Raw genomic sequence first — 26,194 nt, forward strand, 5'->3', positions numbered from 1 at the left:
TCTGATGAGGATTGCCCGCTACCTTCCCATTTTGCAAATAGTTTGTGCTTAGTGCAGAAATTTCTTAACTCCGTAGTGGCATTTGGAGTCGTGATTTTGATGGGCTCTGGCCTAGGATTTTTGGGATTTGTGGATATCTGTTTTATCACAGGGATTTTTGGCTCTTTCCATGCTTTTTCATTACGTGAATGTTTTTGATATTGCTATGAGGTGCGGGTTATCCAATTCTGGATGGTTTTATTGAACCCTCTGCCTGGTATCTCTGAGGACTGAGTTGAGACCAATCATATTCAGCCTTTGAACCTAATGGAACCCTGTTTGCTTTGGTAGTGAAGGAGGGGATTTGTGCGGTAATGGGGACTGCCCAAATATGGGCTATGTCCAGTGTGCCCTTAGCCTTTCTCTTTTCCACATTAATGGTTCTCCTACTTCGAACCACTTGCTAGGGTTGATCCTGCAGAGGGGAAGCCCTTCCAAAAGTCGACGGAACCCCACACTCTTTGTTGTCTCTATTTCGGAGATTCATTCTATCGAGAATTCGCTTATTTAATAAATTTTATTATAATATATAATACAAAATAATCATTTTATTATTAATTTTTTTTGCTAAGTCTATTGGTTTCATTTCGCTAACGTTTTTTATATTTTTTCTTTGTCACAGGGTGACATGGATCCATCACATTGCACAAACAGGGAGGTAGGTTCTAACACTTCTCCTGAGCAAGTAAACCTCATTGTAATTGTACAAATTAGATAGAAGCAAACTGTTACATTATTATGTTCTTTTCTTGAGTGTTTTGGAGTAATTTTGATAGTGTTATTAATATTCTTGTCACAGACAGATGTTTGGGGAAAGGGAAAGGGACATGTAGTACCTCAGCACCTCTATAGGGATGTGGACTCAATAGTATTATGCGATGATGACATCGCATTTACCACAAACCCTATAGAAATAATGAAAAAGTCTGTTAGAAAAATTAATAGAGAGATTCTTGCTTTCGCATCCATGAGCCCTCAGACCGATGAAATAAAAGAGAGGGTGCAACAGTTGATGCGGACATCACATAACTTGCAAGTAAGCAGTAATGAAAGCTTTACTTATTACAAAATTTCAATAATAGTTTATATTTTATTCTCTTTTATGTCATTACCTAAAATATGTATGTGTTGTTTTTATAGGATTTTATGCGTCTCATCACCCTGGTGGCCATGATCAGGGTATTGCAAGTAGTTCAAGTGATGACCTTCTTCTATATATTAAAACTAATCCTCTTTTGGACTTGTGAACTTTCCTTTTTAATGCTAGTGTTATTGATCATATATTTATTTTGTAGTTGATGCAGAGGGATCTAGTTGATTCTCTTCATGATTGATCATTCATACCTTAGGGAAACAAACCCCCTTACATATCCCTTCACTTGTTCTCAACAAACCCCCAACACATCTTTTTTTCTAGATCCTTGACTTGGATCAACCTCTCACTTCATCACTTATAATTTTTGAGAGCTTCATACTATGATTTGTTCTTCACTGTGTACTCACCTCTCACTATATGATACTCTCTCCTTTTAAATCTTGTCACATTCTACTTGAGCAACACAATCCTATTTCAACCCATTGGACATCACTTAGCAAAACAATATGGTTTGTTGTCCCAAAATAGGGAAAACTTTCTCTCAATTTGCTAGGGCACTAGTTTTCTTGACATTTGTACAACCATTCAACATAAGAACAATTCAATATGAAAGATACTTGAGTTGACAATATGAATCCAGAATTTGAGAAGTTTTCAATGACTACATCAATGGATATTAACAAACCCTTGTGACTGACCCAAAACTAAGGGTTTTGGACAGTTTAGAGAAAAACATTTCAAGCCCTCCTCATTCTTCATGGCCATTGCTCTAACTTGGCACAAAACAAAGTTAATTCATTACACTTCACCCTCCAATCCTTGATTAGACATTTTTAATCTATTTGCTTGATGAGAAGAAACTTGAATAGTGCATGAAACATGACTATCATGGAAATAAATTTTATCAAACCATAATACATTACAGTGTTCTTCAAGGTGTCTCCTTCCTTATTCCTTTACATTGTCCTCTTGTCAAAAATTTGCCTACCTTTGTCCTCCTTCATACTATTTTATGATTAATATTAGTGTCAAACACTTAATAAAGGTTCATCTTTCTTTACAATTCTTAATAAAGGTTCATCCTTGTTTACAATTCTTGCAATTTTCATATATATAATGTTTTCTATATTTAATGTATTATTCTTCTGGTGTTGTCAATGTTCCTATGTAAATGCCACCTCATTTGAGGTTAGCCCCACCTGTATTGCCGACTGTAATGTCGGCAAGATGCAACATGCAGACATTGTCTACTGCACGTCATGTTGACCCGCCCACTGTTGGTAGATCCCTCTTTTGCTCTCTCTCTCCTTATGTGTTTATTTCCCTTGAAGGGTTCTTTCTTGGGGGCATTTCATAGTAGATTCATTTTCTGTAGCAGGAGATGCACATGAGGATGCGCCAGAGGCGACTACTGCTGATAAAATACCATCATTTCCTGGATCTTCCCGTATTGCTAGTACAGGAACGTTGTAGGCCACATTGGTGGTGAGCGACGAAGAATTGATTTCCTTAAAGATACAGAATAGGTACTTTAAAATTATTATTATATATAATCTAATTGTAATTTACTTACTGATCACTCGTTTTGGACTAATGATCCCATGTTTTTTTTGCAAGAAATGATATTTTTTATAAAAAATTTAATGACATTACATTGCAGATATTTGGGCCCACCATACATAAAAGGTGGAACATCATATGTGACCTAACCCTAATGCACTATTTTGATTGCATATCATTGCTAGAATAGTTTTCCTTTGATCCTTTTCTTGAACTATATCAAAGGTAGCTTCAGTTTATTTTTGAATATAACAAGTTTGTTTTTGCTTTAAAGAGGGAATGACTAAGAAAAAAAGTTAAAAGATGAACTAACAAACCATATGGTTGGATTGTTCAAAAATGACACATTCGACAAAACCAAGGTCCTTGAAAAAGCTAGCACATATCTAAAGTATGTGAGGGACAAATAGAAGACACATTTAGAGAAGAACGTAAAGTACGAGTGTCCCCCCATGATTCCAGAGAGGGAGTGGAAGGACCTGATTTTAGATGCGAAGGAGAGAATTGAAAGGAAAAAAGGAAATACACCACCAGACACCAGAAGAAGGTATGTGATACTATTAAGAATGTAATTATGTACTAATTACTCTTTATATTTACACAATCTAACATATTTCAAACTTTTCATAGACTGAGTGACACATCAAAGGCAACCAAGGCAAGACAAGAAAAGCACGGGCAACACAAACTCGGCTCTGGTGGTTATATGAAACTTGCCACATGAATTCTAAGAATTAGTATATGAAATATCGTATCAAAATATTTATAAATTGAAAACAATTTATTTTTTATCAAACAATACAAGCAAAATTCACAATACTAAACAAAAATGCAGGGATCTGAATTCAATTGAGTGCCCATAGAATATGACAAGAGAATTGCCTACCAGCAAGGCTATACAATCGTGCCTCAACGGCTACGAGAATTGAGTGGGAAAACATGAGATTCTGATGCATCCATCACAAAGGTAAATAAGCTAAATGAAAATGATTTCAAATTGAATACTTTGCCAATAATCTATTTGATGTTAAGTTCCAACATAGAGTGACTATATTCTTTTTAAATAAGCAAGCAATGATAACAATGCGCATGACATTGGAATGCAGCTTGTTAATCGTGGAACACAACCTGGACATGAAGATTCAGATGTGCATTCCAGTAGTGGACGTATTCATTTGCTATTCAAAAATGTTTATGTAAATATTAATACAATTAAACATCTTAATTAAATTGTAATTTGTGTAGTAATTAATGTAACCTTTTTTGTTAATTTTTTAGAGCATGTAGTCGGTGGTGACCAAGTGGAGCATGATCCAGGTAGACAACATCAGGACCGTGATGTTCCCCAATTAGGTAAATAGGACCACTATTATTCCTTTAAACAAATTTAATTGCAATTGGTGTATTGATTAATGTAACCTTTCGTATTTCAACTCCAGAGGATCTAGAGGGTGTTCAGCATGTTGAGGTTGAGGCTAGACAAAATGATGTGGAAGATGATGTCACCCCATCAAGTAAAGAGCGCCACAGTTATGTTCTTTAAATTAATGAAATACTTACAATAATATCTAAAAATATTTTGAATTTAACCCATTTCTTTGTTATTGCAGACGACCCCCCTTTGGTTCAGTGTCTGCATCCTCTATATAGGACTAGGCATACATCGAGATCATGAGCAGAGGGAAGAACAACTGGACATGGGGGAAATGATGAAGAAAACGATGCTCCACTTAGTTTTTACATAGCTTCAAAAAGAAATAAAAATAAAAATGATTGTAATCTGCCTTATTTGATAATGACTGATTTTTATGTGTTAATGATTGTAATTATGTGCTAATGAATGTTCATGAATGATATGTGTTAATGAATAATGATGAATGTTGCATGTTAATGAATGTTATGTTTTAATAATGTTATGTGATAATGAATGAATGTTATATTTTAATAATGGATGAAAGAATGAATGAATGTTAGATGTTAATGAGGAATTTAGAGTGATGTTAGGGCGCGCGCGCGGGGGGGGGGGGGGGTGAGCTTCCACCTTCACGTGGTTGGCCCTGTTAAGTAGTGAATATTAAACTATTCTCAAAACAAAGAGAAGCTCAATAAGATAACACACTTTTCAATATTTCATTATGTTGCACAGTTTTGGATTAAAGAAAAAATAGGTTTTGAAGGGGCCCCGAAACCCTTTACAAAATGATTCTAAGAGGATTAATCAGATAGAAACTTCCAAAACAAAATGGGATGTAAGGATATGCATATAAATTGGCAGTCAAAGAGATAACAAAAGCCCAGTTGGGTATAAAAAGACGGTAGAAAGACTAAACCTAGACACAGAAAGAACCAGCAACAGAAAACAACCCAATTACATTAGGCTTCTGAGGGTCTCATTGACCTCAACCTCTAGGGAATTTATGGTGTTAGCAACAGCCTACATAGCGTTATGATCCAAGTTCTGAAAGGTTTCCTTCTTCTTCATGTTCTCTCGAGTCCTTTTGCAAGGTCCATCACCACTTTGAGCCACCTTAGCTTCCTCACCAATAACAACAACAGCCTTATCCGATTGGTCCAAACTTTTCACTATGGTGTTCATAACCATTACTGATTGTTTAACAATTTTATGACTGCTAACCATAATGGTCTTGAGGGTGTCCTACATTTATTTGTAGCCATCCTCAACCCGGTTGATGCGTTCCTCCAAAAAAATTTCGAGTTGGTCAACCCCTTCCCCTATTTTATTGATACAACCCATGGCTAAATTCTTCTCATCCTCAATCCAATTCCCATCATTGTGCTGACCAAGAGATGAACCAATAGGGAGGGAATCCATATTGCTACCCAGAGCTCTTTGGTTAATCTAGATCTCTTTAATTCATGAAATAGACACTTGAAAAAACTGAAGGTGTCGATTGCATGATCATGAGCTAAACCCAGTACATTTTCATAATCCTTCCTCTTATCATTTAGCTCATCACTTTTAGGATTAAGGTCAACAATACCAGCCACACCCATATTACCAGTCTCCTTAAAGGAAAGAGGAGAAGTCAGGACATTAGGGTTACTAGGGTTCTTATCAGCCTTCTCAAAAGAAGAGGGGGAGCCAATCTCAGCCGAAATAGAGGAGGAGGACATAACAACATGATCCCTTCCTCGGTTTGGGTTTAGAGCTCGAAGGAGTTTCCACTTTAGCTTTTTTCAGGGGAAGTGTAGTCTCCTTAGACCCAGACCCAAAATCGTCATTCTCAAAGTCTCCCGCACTAGTCTCATCATTCTCACAAGAAATATGGACAAAATCCTCAGGGGGAGGAAGAGCACAAAAATTTGCATCAATAAGAACTAGCAAGCCTTCATGCACAATGGGAAATTTAGCAAGGTTCTTACGATAGTCACTGAAATTATCCCTAAGGGCAGACATCAGGTAGAATGGGAAAGACATTTTCACCCCATGGTGAAAATGATTCAGAATAACAAAATGGTGGCCATAGACCCTAGTATACCAATGATCCAAAGTAAGATAACTCAAAATTACCTTGAGAAGCATTTGCTAGAAAGGTTCGATGACTGCAATATCATAGAAGCTAACCGTCTTCTTGACAATTTTAGCCCGCTCCTCCTCCTCCTTAGGGAAACTTTGCATAGCTTCCTTCACGTACACCCTATCTCTATAATACTTCATGCCTTCCATAGATAACCCAGTAACCTGAGCAATAAGGTCTATATCTATCAGGACCCTCCGACCATGAAGAATAATCGAGCCATCCTTCTAGTTTTTAGCAAAATACTTGGTAACATCTTGATTTCGTCCTTGAAGCCTCTCAATGTAATTAGTAAACCCACCTTTCTTCCTGAATGCACCAAAGCTTCTTTTCATTCTTAAGTTGCACACAGCTAGGCGGCTCAATTCTCTTTCTGGCACCACCCATTTTCTCAGGCTCTTTATAATTCTCTCTACAACGAATTTCTAGATTTAAGGCAATACTCCAGAAAACGTATGAAATCACCCACAAAGAATGCGAAATAAATTTGCATTGATTAGTATGTCCTCTCTAGCCACCTATCTCAGAACTGAAGGTATTGGCAGTTCTAAAAACATGCAAAGTCATAATAGCACTAATAATCATTAACTTTACTCCCCTGACTTCACTTATGGAGCAGATACATCACAAGTTCATAGTCCAAGGCTTGTCACCATGGGTCCAGCAAAGCTGGGTCTTACACATCACTCCCCTATTGGCAAGGAAGTGAGCAATCACGTTGTCTTGTCTATAAAAAATAGTGAAAATACAATTATCAAAGGTTTTAATAATGTCTTGGGATTTTTTCATCCAAATATCAACATTCCAAGCCGAAGTAGAATTTCCTTTAAGGTAGTTGATAATGTTCTTAGAATCCCCCTCGACCCAAACAAGCTTGCAGTTATTTTGTTTTACAAGTTTAAGACTGTGATAAGCCCCTATAGCTTCGGCAACATTATTAGGTTGTTTACCAAGAGGGATAGCAATAGCAGAAATGAAGTTGCCATTGTGATCCTGTATCACTCCACCACAACCAGCTTGACCCGTGATCCGTCCCCTAGGTCCACCTGAAAACCCATTTTTGGGGCCCCACCATCTTCAGAATCAACATCACCCTGGTTGTCTTTAGAGCCAGCAGATCCTGGGGATCTCGATCCATCTCCCTATGAACCCTGAAGGGGTCTGCTAGGGACTGCAGAAGCATCATGAGTGTAGATAGTTAGCAAATCATAGTGATGAAGGTTTTTTAGTGGTAAGATAATCAAAACAATATGAGAAAACACTTAGATAAGAGATCATTTTTCAAAGATGACAAGGATGCCATCATACTCATTGTATGTGATAATAAGGACATTCACTATTGCAAAGACAGTTGTAAGAATTTTTGTATCAAATCAATATAAATACTATCCTATGCTTATTGCAAAAGCCATACACCTAAGCCAATATTCATGGTGATAAAGGAGTCTTTCAACATTAGTAACATAGAGGATATAGACTATCAAAGTTTCAAACAGTGGTAGGCATGCATTCAAGGTAGCTCAAATAGAGGAGATTTGATAGAGCACAAGCCATGAGAGAAACCTTTAGACAAATCCTTGTCTCGGGCATAGTTAAGAAGGATAGCTAACAAGTTATAATGATTTGCTTGAATTGATCAAAATAATGCTGCATTTTTAGCCAATAGGCTACATTTTGTGCGCGGTTTTAACCTGAAACCTGGCTCACATCGTAAAAGAATTAATGGGTTGACATGAAACTATCCGTTTTCAGTAGTACCATTATATGATTTTTTTGTATTATTTAAAAAAAATAAAAAATTAAATAACCGTCAAAATTTCGACGCCCCCTATATTTACACCGATGACTATACCGTCGGGCATACAGCATCCTCATCAGTACATAGTTCTTGGTTGTCATTGGATGGCATCAGCATTCCAATGGAAATCAATGAAAAACATCCAATGAGGACCCTGTATGCCCGATGACATTCTCTCAATGGATGAGTGGTCGGGGTAGCACATGTCGATGAAATCCATCGGCAAGACTTACACTAGCGGTGAAGGGAACATTTGGTCTTGTCGATAGCCGATGAGGATATCGGTAAGACATACACTGACAGAGACCTAAAACCTCCATTGGTGTATGTCTTACCAATAGCCAATGAGGCTATTGGCAAGACCAAATGTTCCCTTCGCCGCTAGTGTAAGTCTTGTCGATGGATTTCATCAACATGTTGTTAGGGGTCAAAACGTATGTTAGTATGAATAATATTTATAAGTGTGTTATGTTGTGTTATGTTTATGTTTGTCACTGAGAGGTTCCCATCGAGTAGTTGGGAGTTGGTGACGGTTGGCAACTTGACCAACCATCGGGTCTATATAGTGTTTGGTTGGAACCTTGGCAGGGGGAGATTATGTATGGACAATTCTGGACATTGGAATAAAGAGATAACTTTCTAGTCTACTTATTATCATTTGTCATTTATGTTATGATTGTTATGCCCATGAATACTTGGTACGTGCAGGGAATACTGTGTTATCTGATCATTCACCAACTATACATTTAGGACTAAACATTTTGGCGTCGTTGCCTGAACAAACTTGGAGAAAACTATGGCAGCAGGTGGAAGTAATTAATGGGTCGACCGTTTAACCAACAATTAATTGTCATGGACAGTGACACACACGAAGAGAGTACCACGGAAGAGGAACGAGAGGATCAGTTGACGGTAGACTTGCTGGAGTTGTGGAACGTGTCGGTCACGCAGTACGTACAGCGAGAGACTCAGGAGAGAGTCATCTCGGAAGGCACGGTACGTGGTGAACTCACCGTCAGCACTCCCGTCTTTGACCTACTCGTAAGTATTCCAAGGTTACTCTCCAGAAATTTGATTGCATGCCAAGACCAAAGGGAGGAAACAGCAAAGAAACTTTGGCGGCAATAAGTCCTCCGATGGTATGAGGAACAGAGTCGTAGGGAGGAAGAGGAGAGGGAGGCCAATCGGCGTCATACCTTTGGCACTTGATGCCCCTATGACTGAACAAAGACAGACGTACCACTGCTACCGAAGGAGTAAGCAAAGGAACTGTACGGAGATCTCTCCATATAAAAGAACAGGCCGACAGAAGACGGCGACTAAGAGAGGTTGCTGACTCGAGGAGTCCAGAGAAACACAACAGAAGTTGGACTGTCAGTCGGAGTCGTAGTCGAGAGAGCCAAAAACCGTGTACGTGGAAGGAGTTGGCCGAGGTCGCCAGAAACCTGCCACTTCCAGACGTAGCGGAGGAAGATCTCGTCGACCAAGCACCACACTTGATGTCAAGTGAGGAAGACTCCAGAACCGAATCACAAAGCACCCAATCGGAATTTTCTGAACAAGGAGAGGAGGCAGTATGAGACCTACACAAGGAAATCGCCACTATTTTCAAAGCAACGTTATCTGGCATTAAAAACTTGTCCTTGTCGGAGGGCATCAAAATAGGAAGGTCAGATCCGGAAACCACGGGAAGGAGAGACTATAGAAGTGAAGGTGACCAAATCCCGATTGGCAGAGGCCCAACCAGACCAGGAGCGTACGATACCCTCCAGACACATAGTACCTTTCTGGCATATAGCCATTTCCAGGCACTGCATAAAACTGCACAGAGAAGAACAATGGCACACACCCCGGAGAAACAAAAACTTCCAAAATTCATGGGCGACGGGTCAGAGGACCCGGTACGACATTGCAAAACATGCATCACCATTTGGGAAGCAAATGGCCAAGATGACCGGGACTACTGGGTGAAGGCATTTCCGGCCACTCTACGAGGAATAACTATTGTCTGGTACACAGACCTTGATGTTCAGCATAAAACATCCTAGAGCAATCTAAAAAAGGCCTTTGAGGAAGAATTCAAACTCCTGCGGGATGACAATGAGATTGTGGTAGAAATTTACAACACCAAACAGGGAAAAAATGAAAGTGTGCGTGCATATAATAGAAGGCTGAGGGAACTACTTAACAAAATGGAGAACCAGCCAGTAGATGGCCTCAAGAAGCGGTGGTTCATGGAAGGATTGGTACCATCGCTGAGAAGGATGATGAAAGTGGTCCCTCTGCCATCGTACGATGAAGCATACAACCACGCCATGGATATTGAAAGTGAAAACAAGACATCTCGAGGGAAGAGACGGACCAGCGATGGTGACAGCACAGATGACGATAGTGATGGGGGATCCAAAATCATGCAAGCACTCCGGAAGGATATGATGAGGATGATGAAGGAGTTAAAAAGGGACAAAGAAAGTGGTAGGGAAGGAAAAGAACTATGGTGTACTAACTGCAAGACTGAAGGACGCACTAAAGGAAGTTGTTCCCGTAAAGTTTTCTATGACATTTGCCAAGTAACGGGACATTCCACTAAGGAATTCCCATACAACTTGAAATCACGGAGCACACAAGTGCTCTACACCCAACCCGACCAAACCACACCGTCGGTGACACTGTCGAGGCCAACAGCAAACCCTGACACCTCACTTGGAGGGTACATAAACAATCGGTGAGGTAAAAACATATCCAATAATAACACACCAAGGAGCAGAATTCAATACGACGGGAAGGGGTGACCCATGATTCAGTGCAGGAAGTGCAATGAATGGGGTCACTTTGCCCAAGAATGCCAAAATGAAGGTGTTGTAGGAATTTTCTTATGCAGATGGTGCGGTCCAAGAAATCATGAGGACATAGATTGTCCAAAACAAAAAGGGGTGAACCTGCTCAATGTGGAGGGATCAAGAGAAGATGTACCGACAATCACAAGGTTGCAAAACAAGAAAGCCATGTACCCAGACACCCTCGCATAGAAAAAGAAAGACTCCAGGAGGCAAGGGAAGATATCTAGTGGGCGATGGTTGGAGAGCGGAGGGCCTTGCACCTGGCTGTCGATACACCAGTCTGGTCAGAACCAGAGAAGACTATCATCAAGCAGATGTTACAAACCACAATACCCGTATGGGTGTATGACCCTCTGTAGACCATGCCACAGTTAAAGATGGCTCTGACAAATGTAACCATGGACACTACCTTCAGTTAGGAACACCAAACGGTGGTGGAACCATGTAGTACGGACCCGGTGAAGGAATCTGGTAAGGATGCCATGAATCCTATGTGGGCATCGGATGGAAACCAACAGTAGTAGAGATGGATATAATGGGACAAAAGCTTACAAACACCATTGTTGATGGTGGGTCCGGAGTCAACATACTACCGGAGGAAACTTGGCAAACCCTTGGCAAGCCTACACTCTAGCCACCAACCTTCCACCTAGTCGGTGTTGATCAACACGGTATCAAACCCCTCGGTACCCTCATGGCACAAAATGTGGTAATTGGGACGCAACAACTCCTTCTGGATTTTATAGTCATTTCGCTGGAAAGGAAAGCGTACGATGCTCTTCTAGGAAGGGGGTGCTGATCATGGCCAAAGCTAATCATAACTAGAAAAGGAATACGCTCTCAATCGAGAGTGACGGTCATAAGTATGTAATTGATCTCGGGAACCAGTCCATCAGTGAAGAGCTCACATCATCAAACTCTGACTCAGAAGATTCCAATCAATGGGAGTGGAGCTCTGAAGGAGACAAAGGAGGCAAAGAGCTTGACGAGGAAGGAGTGTTGGAATTGGACGGGTGTTCGGAGGATGGAGCCAGTTCACTAGCGGGACTTTTTCATTAGCAAATGGAGGACTATGAGGTCTTCCACCCAGAATGTCACATGCTACAAATATGTGAGATAAGAGAATCAAGCAGCGGGACGGAAGAACAATCCTTTCCCCCAGAGTATGGTAGATATCAAGAAGGAATGGCAAGAGTGGATGACACGTTAGTGCACCAGTTTGAAAGGGATAAACCCATCAAGTACGAGGAACAAGATGTGGAGAAAATTAATCTGGGAAATGAAGCAAAACCACAGGTGATACTAGTAGGAGATGACTGGAACCCTGTGTTGAAGGCAACAGCCTTCAAGATATTTCTGGAATATAAAGATGTCTTTGCCTGGACCTACAAAGACTTGAAGGGGGTACCGCCGGAGCTATGCGTGCATCGCATAGCCCTCGTACCAGGAGCCCAACCGGTACGAAGCAGGTCGTACAGGATGAACAAAAACTACGCAGCCAAAGTCAATGAGGAGATCAATAAAATGTTGGAAGCAGGAATTATATTCAAAGTGGAAACAAGTGACTGGGTTTCTCCAATAGTCATCTCCCTTAAAAAAGAGGCTAATCAGATAAGGATATGTGTGGATTTCAGGTACCTAAATGTAGTAACCATCAAGGATCCATTTCTGATCTCATTCACTGACAATATCTTGGAAGAAGTCGTCGGGCATGAAATATACACATTTTTGGATGGATTCTCCAGGTACAACCAGATAAGTATTGCAGAAGAAGATAAGTTGAAGACCACATTCAAGGTGGAGGAAGGAGTGCATGCCTATAATCACATGCCCTTCGGGCTATGCAATACGCCCGTGACCTTCCAGTGAATAATTTTGCATATTTTTTACAAGATGTCAGTTGGGAATTTCAGAGCATTTCTAGATGATTGGTCGATTTTTAGCGATCAGGACACCCATTTGAAGGCTTTGGGGGAATGTATGGAAAGATGTCGGAAGGCTAGGTTAGCCTTGAATCCAAAGAAGTGCAGGTTTATGGTACCACAAGGGAAACTCCTAGGCCACATCGTCTGTAAAGAAGGATTGAAGACAGACCTAGACAAGATAGGAGTAATCGTCAACATGTAAAGCCCAACAAATGTAACAGGGGTGAAATCATTCCTTGGCCATGTCGGCTGCTACTAGAGATTCATCAAAGGCCATTAGATAAGTTGACAAGGAAGGGAGAGACATTTGTGTTGGGTACGGAGCAAGAAGAAGGCTTCAAGGAATTGAAAGACCGGCTGGTGAATGCACCGATATTAGTGTACTCAGATTGGAACAAGGAATTTCACGTACACGTCGACGCCTCCAACTTTGCAATTGGTGCTACTCTCACGCAAGTAGGGGCACAAGGATTAGACCATTATGTCTTCTTTGCAAGTCGACTCTTGTCAAAGGCCGAATGGAACTATAGCACAATAGAACGAGAAGCACTAGGGATGGTGTACGAAGTACAAAAGTTCTGGCACTACTTGTTGGCTACGTCGTTCACATTTTATGTGGATCATTAGGCACTAATGTACCTAGTGAATAAACAAATCATTCAAGGGAGGGTAAGTCGGTGACTACTGCTCTTGCAGGAATTCACCTTCACCATTGTCGTATGGCCAGGGAAGTCCCATGTAATAGCCAACCAACTATCAAGGATCAAATCAGGGGAACCAGCTGAGGGAGTAAACGAAGACTTTCTAAACGCACACTTGTTTTAAATTGCAATACTACCAACCTGGTATGAAAAGATAGGCCAGTACCTATCTACCTCCACATTTCCAAGCGAGATGCCTTCAGGGGAACGGAGAAAGTTGGCACTAAAGAGAAAAACCTTCCAACTAATCAATGGGCTTTTATATAAGATGGGTCCTGACTAGATCTTGAGGAGGTGTGTCATGGAGGAGGAAATTGGCAGTATACTAAAGGAGGCACATGATGGATTGGCAGGTGGACATATGGGACCTGATGCAACCGCCAGGAAAGTGCTTCTAGCAGGTCTATGGTGGCCAACCCTACACACCGACGCCCGAGAGTGGGTGATCCGATGTGACACTTGTCAATGAGTGGGGAAACCCCTCAAAAGGGACTTCATGCATCTCTTCCCTTCACAGCCACAAGAACTATTCGAACGATGGGGTTTGGACTTTGTGGGACCTCTCAAGCCAATAACCTACACCGGTGTAAGTATATTGTAGTTGCCACAAAATATCTCACCAACTGGGGAGAAGCCCAAGCCTTACCGGACAACATGGCTCTAAGTACGGAACGGTTCTTGTATGAACAAATTGTCACCAGGTACAGGATACCACTTCAAATCACCAGTGACAGGGGAGTGCACTATGTTAATCAAGTAATCCGTACCATGACTGTGGAATTTAAAATATTCCATAACCTATCCAATCCGTACTATCCCCGCGCTAATGGATAGGTAGAAGCAACCAACAAGGTGTTGGTATCAATAATCTACAAATCGTGTGGGGTGGAACACGAAGACTAGGAGGAAAGACTACCAGCCATGCTATGGGCCTACCAAACAACATACAAAGTCACTACCGGACATACATCGTTTCAACTCATGTACGGACAGGAGGCAGTGGTACCAGCAAAGTACACCGTACCAAGTCTTCAAGTGGCGGTGGAAAATCGACTGCGGGACATAGAAAACATGAATGCAAGGCTTGATGGTTTGATAAAGCTAGATGAACGAAGGTTGATGGCACAATGGGCAATTGAGGTGGCACAATGCCGGCAGAAGCATTGGCACGACCAACATTTGCGAAAGGCCAACTTTCGGCTGAGACAGTTAGTTTTGAAGTATAACGATCAGAATGAACTTTGACCAAGGAAGTTCAAGGTCCGTTGACTTGGACCCTATAAAATCAGAGAGGCCGGTAGGAACGGAGTAGTAAAGCTCACGACTCTAGATAACAATCCGATAAAGGACCCCGCGTGAACGGTTCCAAGCTAAAAATATACAAGGAAAGAAATAAACCTGTGATTGGGATCAACATGCTAGGATACGCCACGAAAGGAAATTGGACCATTGGTCGAAGCAAGGAGGCCGAAGAAGACCCGGTGGTAAAGGGAGAACCCTATCGAAGGGATGACAACTGGGCGAAGCCCTGGGCAACCATGGAAGAATGACTTGTACCAAAAAAGTTGGAAGGTGTGGCAGTTCCTAGGACTCACAAACATCTCATAAATTTGTACTTCAGGGACCTTGCTATGTGGGTACGAGTTTCTAGATATTGGAAAAAAATGGGCCCCATATGAAGGAGCTCAGGAGGGATACGTAGCATATGACATTGATGAAGAAGTAGAAGCCAGGAGGAGAGCTGAGAACATAATTAAAGAGGAAGAACCGGTGGACCTAGAGGAAGAGCTCAACCTGGAAGAATATGGGGCAACCCTAGGCCCATGTTTAAAAATGGTACTGAAGACAGAGGACCTATTCGTCATCGCTTCTGAAGCAGGTAAAGAAGAGGTCGGACCTAACTCATTGTATCAGGTTATCCCCAACCCGGCTAGACCACTGGAGATCATCGACGGAGAAAGAGTAAAATGGTACCACCAATACGGGGACCGGTACATTGACGACCGCTACAAGGGTGTGGTAGCTGCCCCACTGGTGGACAAGATATGGGACCTAGAATATGTAGCGATGTGATACGCACAAGAATGCTACAAAAGACTGCCACATGTGTGTACATGGTTGCATGACTCGAAAATAAGAATGAGGACACCCAACAATACATTAGGAGTAAAAAGGAAGAACAATGAGGAGGGAGACTTCGAATAGGAACCAAACAAGAAATGAAATGAGGACAAGGAAAGGAACGATGAACCAGGGAAGAAATAGAGGAAAAAGCAAGGTAAAAGGCCATCAAGATGGAAACAAAGGAGACAGGGAAGCTCTTTGACCGAAAAACCAAACACAATAAACTAGCCAATGACTCACAAAAGGCCAACTAGAGGGCACAATCAGGCCAAAAGGTACCTAGGCAAATTAAAGGCGAGGAAGCTAATATTGAAAAAGTTGTGCCAGATGAAAGAAGTATGATGACTGAAAAAATAAGGGGTTTTGAAGGGTGAGGAGGAGAAGTATTGGAAAAAAGCAAGTCCAAATCGGCAGACATTAAAAAATTAAAAAATCAGGCAAGTACAAGTAAAAACAATAGAGAAAAAGTAAGACTGTTGAGGAAACAATTATTTTATATTAAGTTGATAAGGCATTTTTACCTAACCCTAACCCTAGCAAGAGGAAAGGCTTATAAAAACCCCCATGAAACCTCATTAGATATGACACAGGAAGATGAACCTGGCAGCCAGATAGGACTGAGTGAAGGGAAGGAAGTAACATATCATACAGACCAGTTGCCTACTGTACGGACAAAATACATAGTATGAAACGCGTGTATGGATGCACAAGAATGGATAATTTCGCACGATGTATGGATTGCATAGTTGGGAAGGCATGAGTGCTAGAGAGCTCCACCGTATGACGTATGAATTATAGGGAATTTCCAGGTTATATCGTACGTCGTACGGGTTAAGGGTACAAGCAAGGCAGAGAACTGGAGTCACCGTACGATGTACGACATACAGAATACAGGGAGGGGAAACACAAGGTTGTCATATGTGTACGGCATGCATAGTTCATTCAAGTGGGAGCAAATATCACCGTACGACGTACGACACACACACTGTACGTGTACAATATACGACGTTTTGGATTGTGGAAAACGGAGCACGAGGAGGAGCATATCGTTCATCATACGAGTACGGCGTAAGAAAACCAGGGGGTGTCAACTTGAGGTGTCATACGGTATATGGTGTTACCGTACAAACATAACCTGGAACCAGTGCATACCTTCATTGTACAGTGTACGGCTCGCGCCCGCCAGCACGCACAGAACAATTCCCACAAGGCAAATTTCGTACAGTGTACGACATCAAATAGGCAGATAGAGATATCTATACGGTGTACGGTACCAGGAAGGTAGGTAGAGATATCTGTACGACGGGCACTTGTCAATATAATCAAAGAGGCAGTACACGGGTATAAGAGGCAAAGGGCCTGTCTGCCAAAACACAAGGAAGAAGTCGTACAATAGGGAAACCGAGAGTGACACAATGGGTCGTACAAACTGGCAAGACAATCTGTCAGACAATTATAATAATGAATTAGGAAGGGGTATGGGAAGAAGAATAGAGAAAGGTAGTTGCAGTGCAGCCATGACTACCACAAAGCCCACTAGTAGCAAGAAAACTAGGAGCAGACCGAAGGCAACAAAAGACTCAGAGGAACTCATAGCAGCAAATGTAGCATTCGAGAGTGTGACTGGCAGTGAATGTCGTACCTGGTGGGAGGAAAACCCTCTAGACCATGTGATGAAGGAATCGCTCGGGAAGGCACAAGTTGGCCATGCTATGCAGATGCCCACATTCAAAATTAAAGAGTTCGAGCCACTCTTGCAGACCATGGTATCCGGCTATAATCTGCACGAACGAGCTTCTGTCATCCAGTTTCAAGGGCACACAGTGCGGGTTTCATTCAAACCTGAGGATTTCAAGCGAGTATTTGGCATACCGAAGAAAGGAGCATCTGCTGGCAAGCCAACAAAAAAACTCACCAGAGAAAAGAAAAAATGGTTGATGGACTTGGTGTGCAGAGACGACCTCACAAAAGAACAGTGGAAGAGCGCCTGGGCTGATAGCAGAGGAATGAAGCGTACCTTTATCGCACCGGGAGAATGGAGGATGTTAATGGACCTAGTCAAAAGCTGCCTGACAGGGGCCAGTTGTGCCTCTGACATTGCCATATGGATGATTGGGGGCAACTCCTGGCAGAACGCATCCATGACTTCCTGAGATTGGAACACAGAGCATTCTACATGTGTCATCATGCTATCAACTTGTTCCTACATGTCGTATGCCTGCAGGTACCCCCAAAGGTTTGGGGGACGTTTGAACCTCGTAGACGGGTTGAACCAAATAAACCCACCATGTACTACTACATTCACCTGGACATCCTTGGTGACACAACGCAACCCACATGGAAGAGGAGGAAACTAGACACATCTGTAGAAATTGAAGAGGTTAGCAGTGTCGAGGATTCAGAGGAGGTGGAAGAAACAGAAGAACAGGAAAGTGGGGATGAAGGGTTCCACCTGTCAGGATACACCATTATAGAGGAGGAAGAGGAAATAGAGTCATGGCAGCATGAAGAAGATGAAGAAGATGAGAAATGGGGAGGATTGCGGGTGCAATGGAAGAGTACGACGGTAAAATTTACACCCTCGAAACTACCCTCAGCACACCTGGTACCTCAAGAGGTGCTTGTAGTAGCTAGCCCAATGGGAGATGTACGACCAGTGGGGGTACTATTCCAGAAGATTGGAGAGGGGGAGCCATCGGCATAGCGACGAGTATCGTTGCCACATATTAGTTTGGTCCTACTGGTAGCAGGAACGAAAACTGGTACGGCAACGATAGGAACTGGTACGACGGTGGCAGGAACTAGTATGACGGCAGTAGAAAATGGTATGGCGGCAACAAAAATTGGTACAATGATAGTAGAAACTGGTACAGTATCAGCAAGACCGGTACGATGTCAGCAGGAACTGATACGATACTAGCTAACTTAGAGGCAGTTTTGGATACTATGATAGATGAGGATATAGACACCTTGCTGGATGGATGGCTAGGGCATTTCACACTCGCCCCACACCTTCCCCCCTCCCCTGCACCACATAACATGGCTATTGGGCTAGGCATGACCACAGATAGAGAGATCATTTTCCCAAACATGGAGAGATCCATGGATTAGGAGCAATAGGGAAGGGACAAGTAGAGCAGTGACCCGGAGGGAGCTCTCACTAGACTCCATATCACACCACCTAACCTGAATGACCCAGCAGGCTCACTTGGACGATTCCTAGAGGAGCTACAAGGGCTCTCTGATGTGACATGCATCATGGCTCAGCTTACTAGATAGATGGAGGTCGGCAATTCAACCGACGCTACATAGTTGTGTCACTTCATGACCCAAGGGTGCAAAGACGAGTTCACACAACACTTTGAGCAATAGGGGTGGTCGGATAATAGTACACCTGAGATGATTCAGAACTGGACCCATAGACACTTGATAGGAGGCTCGGGCACCACCTTTCACAGCATGGAGGGGGCTTTCCGAGATGTGTACTTACATATGCAACAGCATCAAGTGGAGAAAGAGGCTCAACAGATGTACATAATAACCATGGAAAAGGAGAGTAAGAAGCAGGCAGAGTTGGCCACAGTAGAGAAGAGTTTGAGGAAGGAGATGGAAATGAAGATGAATACCTGTGAGGCCCACTGCAGCATACAGGAAAAGGAGGCATAGGCATTAGCAGCCCAGGTGGCAGCGCTCACTTCCCAACTGGAACAAAAGGACAAAAAGCTACTAGAAGCTGCTCACATGGTAAAGAAAGCTCGCGAACAACAATTGATGGCAGAAAAGAACCTGAAACTCTAGGCCAGTCAGCAGCCTCCTATAGTGACCACTATAAAGACACCTCCTCCCTCTTCTCAGTCTTAGCTATGTTTTGCATTTCAGTTTCTTTTGTCCGAGTCGTCTGGAAGATAACTACGTTTTTGGGGGGGCTAATGTTAGGGTCAAAACGTATGTTAATATGAATAATATTTGTAAGTGTGTTATGTTGTGTTGTGTTTATGTTTGTCACCAAGAGGTTCCCGTTGGGTAGTTGGGAGTTGGTGACGGTTGGCAACTTGACCAACCGTCAGGTCTATATAGTTTTTGGTTGGAACTTCGGCAAGGGGAGATTATGTATGGATAATTATGGACATTGGAATAAAGAGATAACTTTTTGGTCTACTTATTATCATTTGTCATTTATGTTATGATTGTTCTGTCCCATGAATACTTGGTACGTGTAGGGAATACTGTGTTATCTGATCATTCACCAACTATACATTTAGGACTAAACACATGTACTACCCCGACGACACCCGAGACATCAGGTCTCCATCAGTGTATGTCTTGCTGATAGCCGACACATCATCAACTATCGACAAGACATACACTGATGGAGACTTGATGTCTCGAGTGTCATCGAGGTAGTATATGCCGATGAAATCCATTGGAAGGACTTACACTAGTGGCGAAGGGAACATTTGGTCTTGTTGATAGCCGATGAGGCTATCGGTAAGACATACACTGATGGTTTCTGTCAAAATTCTGATGTTTTTGAACACCATTGGAGTATCCAACAACAAGTTTTCAACGGCTATGTTTGTCGGCAGTCCGACGAAAAAGAGTTAGAATACCGACGAGCGGCCGTCAGAAATGAGCCCCAAATGTACTAGTGTGCCATCATTGACAAAGGGGGAGATTATTGCAAATATGATGTTGATGGTGTTGATATGGTTGTCATTGATGTCAACATACTATACTGGTATTGGTTTTCTGAGTTGGTGATCTGGGATATGTTTCCCAATCAATTTGGTTCTATGGATGATGCTCAGTGATGACTGGTAATTGATAATGTTGTTTGATCTGGATTTCTCTCATTTCTGGATATGGTGTTGATCGTTTGGATTCATATTCATCTTGGTTCTATTCTTGTTTTGTTAAGTTGAGAAGTGTTATTTTGGGTTTGGTCCAATCCAAAATTGGAGAATATGTAATGGCATTTGTGTAGTGTATGAATCTTGTTTTGGCTATAGTATTTGTAATGGATGTGTAGCGTGTTAATCTGTTTGATGAAGTGTGGTGTGGTGTGGTCCACTTCTCATTTCTTTCCACCACGAGAATGTTTAGTGCAGACCTATTTTAAATTATGTTTGGCCAACTTGAAAGGTTATGTAGTCAGGAGGACGATATAAATAAAGGATGATTAGAATGAATGATGTATGGAAGATATGCGAGATTGGAAAACTAAATCTGACTGATGATTGATGTGAGAAGTTGTGCGAAGGTGTGTAGAGTGTTGTTAGGCACCAAAGGCAGTTCCAACATTTCTATTTGTGACAACTAGGTCACAGTGGTAGATTTTCTTTTCTTTCTTTCTCTTCTAATAGTGAGCCTTTCTAAGCAGTGAGCCCTTCTGCAGTGAGCATTTTGGCAATGAGTCACCTTTGTAAAAATCACCTTAACCGGTGTCACCCTAATAGGTGTTATATATTGATAACTAACATTCTTCGTGGTTTTTCCCTTCTTGGTTTTCCACGTCATATTTGGTGTTCATTGTGTATGATTTCTTTGTGTATGTGTGTACTTTCATGATTACATATGTTTATGCTAAATAATTTATAAGTTTGTTACTCTAGATCTATGAAATAATTAAAAGTTTAATTGACAACTGATTCAACCCCCCCTCTCAATTATCCGGACATTCAATACTAAGAAGATTGAAGATGTACTTGAAACAAGCAATGGTTTAGATGACGTTCAAGAAAAAATTGTGAGAAGACTAAAGACAAGATCTAGAAAATGCAAAGGTAAGTTGCCCTTCAAATGTTTTAATTGTGAAAGAATTGGTCATTATGCTGCTAGATGTACTTACAAGGAAGATAACTATAAGAGATCCGATGATGACAACAAGAGAAAGGATAATTATAGAAGAGATGACAGAAATAAAAGAATAGATGACCAGACAAGTCTAAAAGGAGTTGTTTTTTTAATGGAGACCTATTCTTATGAAGAAGAATATTGTGATGACTCAAATGATGAATCATTATGTTTAGCCATAGCAGAAAAGGATAATAAATATTTGGTACTCTACATGATGAGAAGGATAGTAAAAAATCAATGATGTTGAAGATTACACAAGCGGAACCTAAAGTTTGGATAATTGATTCTAGATGCTCAAATCATATGATAAGTGACAAAAGGAATTTCATAGACTTTCAAAAGTATGATGGTGGATTAGTGAATTTTGTTGGTGAGGAGGTTGCACCTATCTATGGTAAAGGAACCATATCCATTGATGGTAAGCATAAGACAGATGATGTTTATTATGTTAAATGTTTGAGACATAATATTTTGAGTGTGAATCAAATTTCCATTAAAGGCTACAAGCTCATATTTCATGGGTCTGGATGTGAGATCAGAAAAGGGGGTTCTAGAAGGTTAGTTGTAGAAGGTCTAAGAACAAATGGCAATTCCTTTATGTAAAGGAAAATAAAGAAATTAGTTGTCTATTGGTATAAAGAAGTGAATGTTCATTGTGGGAGAAAGGGATGGGACACATTAATTTGACAAAATGGTGATGATCAATTCTACTCATGTTGTGTGAGATTTTCCAAACATTATCAAACTTGCCAATACAATGTGCAAGAAATGTCAGATGGGAAAGCAAACAAGGGATATATTCAAGAACAAGAAGTATTCTACTGGAATACCTCTGGAGTTGATTTCATATCAACCTATATGAACCTACAAGGACAAGAGGACTAAATGGTAAAAAGGTATTTCATGTTTCCCATTGATGATTATTCTAGAATAACATGGATTACTTTCTTAAAAGAGAAATTAGAAGCACTAGATAGATTTAAGGTGTTTAAATCTATGGTTGAGAATCAAACAGAAGTTACGATCAAATGTTTAAGGTCTGATAGAGGTGGAGAATTTACATAAAATGAATTTGATAGATTTTGTGAAGAGAATGGTATTAGAAGACAATTGTTCGCACCTAGGACTCCATAGAAAAATGGAGTTGTTGAAAGAAATAATAAGTATGTTGTTGAAATATTTAGAACTATATTAAAATGCTAACCTACCTAATGTGTATTAGAAATAAGTTGTACATATTGTTATATATATCCTTAATAGGGTACAAGTGAGAGTGAATCATACAAAGACACCTTATGAGCTATGGGATGGAAGATCACATACGAACAAATATTTTAAAATGTTTGGAAGCAAGTGCTATATTAGAAAAGATGAAGAATATTTGGGAAAGTTTGTGGCAAGATCTAATGAAGGAATATTTCTAGGATATTCTATAAGAATTAAGGCATACTAATGCTACAACAAGAGGGTAAAGAAAATTTGGGAAAGTACAAATGTCAAAGTAAGTGAAGAATGGAATCAAGTTACATTGAAACATGAGATTGAGATACAAGACACCCCCATCACTACAAAAGTGAAGGACACAAATCAAATACAAAAGAAAAGGAGCCTGAACAAGCACCTAAGACACTTGCAAAGTATGTGTAGAAGATCAGATAATTGGAGATAAAGATAAAGGATATCAGACTAGAAGAAGAATTGATGAGGCTAGTAAATAAGCAAATTTATGTTTCTTATCTAAGGTGGAGCCAAAGACCTTTCTAGAGGCTAGCAAAGATGATTGAAGGATGAAAATAATGGAATAAGAGTTGAATCAAATAAAAAAGAATATACATGGGAATTGATACCTAGATTGGTGGACAAGAATGTCGTAGGAACAAAGTGGGTGTTCCAAAACAAGCTAAATGAAGATGGAGAAATCACAAGAAACAAGGCAAGGCTGGTTTGTAAAAGCTATTCACAAGTTGAAGGTTTATATTTTGAGGAAACTTTTGCTCTAGTAGATAGGATAGAAGCTATAAGAATATTTCTTGCATTTTTTTCTTACAAGAACTTTAAGGTATATCAAATAGATATCAAGTCAACATTCTTGAATGAAGAACTTTAAGAAGAGGTTTGCATTAAACAATTGGATGGGTTTCAATTGTCAAAAAATATGGATATGGTTTCTAGACTCAACAAGGCACTTTATGGACTCAAGCAACCTCCTAGAGCTTGGTATGAAAGGTTGCACAAATATTTGTTGTAGTAGAATGTCAAGAAAGGTACTACAAATAGTAATCTTTATATCAAAGTTGAAAGTGGAAATCTATTGATAGTGGTTATATTTGATGACGATACCATTTTTGGTGGAGATGAATATGTTTGCAAAAAGTTTGCAGAAGAAATGTAAAAAGAATTTGAGATGTCAATGATTGGTGAGTTGTCATTTTTCTATGGTCTTCAAGTAACATAGTTAAAAGATGGTATTTTAATTTCTTAGACCAATTATATCAAAAAAATGTTGAAGAAGTTTGGCATGGAGAATAGTAAACCAATTGGAAACCCTGTGATGATGAATCTTCAAAAGTGGATTAGAAGCTTTATAGATCTATGATTGGTGGATTGTTGTATTTGATTTCTTCAAGACCAAATCTTATACATGTTGCTTGTTTGATTACCAAATATCATGCTAATCCTAAGCAATCCCCTGATCAAGCAGAGAAAAGGATACTCAAATATTTGGAAGGGACTCTGGATTTTGGTTTATGGTACAAGAAGAACGATTATTTTTCTTTGAAAGATTACATAGATACTAATCGATCGAATGTGTTGATGAAGAAGAAGTACAAGTGGTAGTGCATTTTTATTGGGAGATAGGTTGGTCTTCTGGTTAAGCAAGAAGTAATATTGAGTGTTGTTATTTACAATAAAAGCAAAATATATTAAAACAACATCCTATTGTACTGAAGTTATGTGGATGAAGCAAACTCTCAAAGATATCTAGGTGATGTGTGATGAGAAAATTCCTATTATGTGTGATAATACAAGTGCATTTAACATTTCAAAGAATCTGGTGATGCATTCAAGAACTAAACATATTTCTATTTCATATCATTTTTTAAGAGAGAAGGTTGTAGATAAGGAAGTAAAATTGGAATAATGCCTGCAAAGGATCATATTGTAGATATTTTCACCAAGGCATTGTCAGAGGATACTTCTGAGTATATCTAGCAGAAGTTAGGGGTTATTTCCCCTCCTACTAAAAACTAGATGCATAGAAGTGGTGCATCTTTCTAGGGGGAGATTACTTGAGTCTATATTTTATCTCCTTGATTGATGTGGTGACTACTCTTAGGGGTAGTAGTAAAGGTTGTGGTTTCCTAGTTGTAGGAAAATATATGTAGAAGAGAAATGTCCCTAATAGGGGGAGTGTTGCAAATATCAAAGATATACCCAAAAGGGGGAACATAATTTGAAAAAGTTGATGTTTGAAGTGTGGTGCCTTTTGTCCTTGATGTCTAAGGGGGAGATAGTTATATTTATAGAGTCTATTGTTGATTGGTGGTACAAGTGTTGACATCAATTAAAAAGGGGTAGAATGTTGGAAACATGAGTATGTGTTGTCATTAATGTCAAACTTATTGTCATGGGAGATCGGTTGCAGCTTGCATGGTATTGTCATTGATGTCACACTTGTGTGTATTGATGAAAAAGGTGAAGAGGAAGTTGTAGTTGCTTAGTTGTATGGTTAAGAAATGAGTTTTCAGATGTTGTTATGATGTCTAGAGGTGATATTGAGTATGTGGTGTTTCTAGAAGGTGATAGTAGTGGAAGCTAAAATATTGAGGAAAGAGTATTTAAAGTCTTTATGGGAGAATGTTGTGCATTCCATTGCTTTTGCAATTGATCTCTTGCAGTTCTAGATTTAATGTCTATGTTCTGTGGAAATTGCACTATTATGTTTTCAGGTCCTTAGTTGCTCAAATGCTGAATTTAGTTGTTGCAATTTCCTAATAGTGAGGTTATTTGTTAGGACTAGTCTAGAGAATAATTTGCAGTGTTCATTCAAGTGTTGTAGCTTAAAGGACATGTTCATATTGTTCATGTAGTGTTCTAGTTTAGAATTCAAGTGTTGGTTTGCTCCACAAGAGAAGTTATGTTATTCTATTGTTCGATGTTATCTGTTATGTTTGTCTTTGGCTAACTTAGTTGGTTTATCTTATTTGGATTATACACTTTTGGTTTGGATATCGTTGGAGGTTGAGTTAAAGTGTTGTTATGGGTCTTACTGTGACATGTGAAGATCCACATTGAGTAATTTGTATAAGATAATATTTTTGGGTTGACTAATTAACGTGATTTATTATTTATCTACATGTTATGTTTGATTATGACTTTGGAGGATCTATTGGTGTGTGGGTTTAGTTGGAATTGACTTAGAAATGCATGTTGTGATATACCTGGGTCCCCTTTATCTCTTGGAGTGGATCACATTTAGCGCAGTTGCTTATGGCGTCCAACTTTGTGTAATTTTTGCTTACTCTATTTGTGGTTGACCTAATTGAGCATTTCGGTGAATAAGTTAATATAGATGTGTGGATGTGAGAATTGTGGTGTGCATAGATTGAGGATGATGTAGAAGTATATTTGTGGAAGCAAAAGTATGAATATTAGTTTGTGATGTGTTTATGACCAAGATATCCTACTTAGTTCAATTAATCTTTTCTTTGTGCC

The sequence above is a fragment of the Cryptomeria japonica genome, chromosome 7, assembly GCF_030272615.1.
Source record: "Cryptomeria japonica chromosome 7, Sugi_1.0, whole genome shotgun sequence".
NCBI classification, from domain to species: Eukaryota; Viridiplantae; Streptophyta; class Pinopsida; order Cupressales; family Cupressaceae; genus Cryptomeria; species Cryptomeria japonica.